General features: G+C 32.7%; 1 protein-coding gene across 14 annotated transcripts in view; it reads right to left on the bottom strand.

The window, feature by feature from the left end:
* The window catches only part of LOC119584976 (stromal interaction molecule homolog), a 99,451-nt gene that overhangs the window by 9,442 nt on the left and 88,991 nt on the right, over positions 1-1,018 (bottom strand). The gene's annotated exons all lie outside the window — the stretch shown is intronic.

Genomic DNA, 1,018 nt, shown 5'->3' with positions numbered 1-1,018 from the left:
TTCATTTTCATTAAAATGAGTTACAATCCAAGTTGAAGTTGAGAAGATGACAAGAAGACAACCACAGCACCGAGAAAAAGAAAAAAGGGGAAAATTAATGAAGGCCAATGAAAGTCTAAATAATCTAATAATGGTTAACTTTTCAAGGATTCTTTTTTTCTCTTCAGTCATCTATAGGAGCTCCCTAAGACAGTCTGATCACAGAAAATATGGCATATTTATGTCTTCCAAAAATAAAAGTTTGCAACTAAAGTAGTAGTAAAAACAGAATCAGACAGGCAATGTACACTAGACATGCAGTTAGACAAGCTAGGACCTAGACAATGCGGCATGCTGGCTTGGTGACTCAGGGGTTCATGGGTATGGCTTTAGGATACCAGGTGTACTATGTGGTCCCAGAGAGCATCTATCATGCAAGCTTCTCTAACCTTACCTGGGTATCATCATCTTCAGGTACATGCCACTGGTCCACAGCAGTATATGTAATTTTGTTTTGGACTCAATTTTAACCAATAAATGTAGGATCTTCATTTATTCTTTAACAGCTTCCAAAACTCAGTTACATCCAGAGGCAAATTATTGACATATTTAACAAACAAAAAAAAGTTGGTTAAGTAAACTGCATATTAGAAAGTGAAAATTGTAGGTAAATTCCCATGGGCCATAATACACAAAAATACAAAATTAAATAATATAATTAGCACTTATTCAAAAATAAGAAAAGGTTTGAGCTTTTAATTTCTAAGCTCCTAAAACAAAGCATATTACATCCTTATACATGCAGCATGAATGTGCAAGAAATATTACTTAATATGAATATGATATTACTTCATATATCCATGAAATTAGCAAAACCTACATATCTTTGGTCATAACCAATATACTTTGCTTTCATTTTTTTTTTCATTTTTTTAACAGTTTGTTACGGACTCAGAATATTAATTCAACAAATATCATCGGGTTTTACCTCTTCCTTATCATATTGCCAAATTTGCACTGGAGACTTTTAAAGCAATTT

This window comes from Penaeus monodon, chromosome 19 (genome assembly GCF_015228065.2).
Source record: "Penaeus monodon isolate SGIC_2016 chromosome 19, NSTDA_Pmon_1, whole genome shotgun sequence".
NCBI lineage: Eukaryota > Metazoa > Arthropoda > Malacostraca > Decapoda > Penaeidae > Penaeus > Penaeus monodon.
Note: the sequence above shows the minus strand (reverse complement) of the source record. Positions and strands in the feature narration are given on the sequence as shown.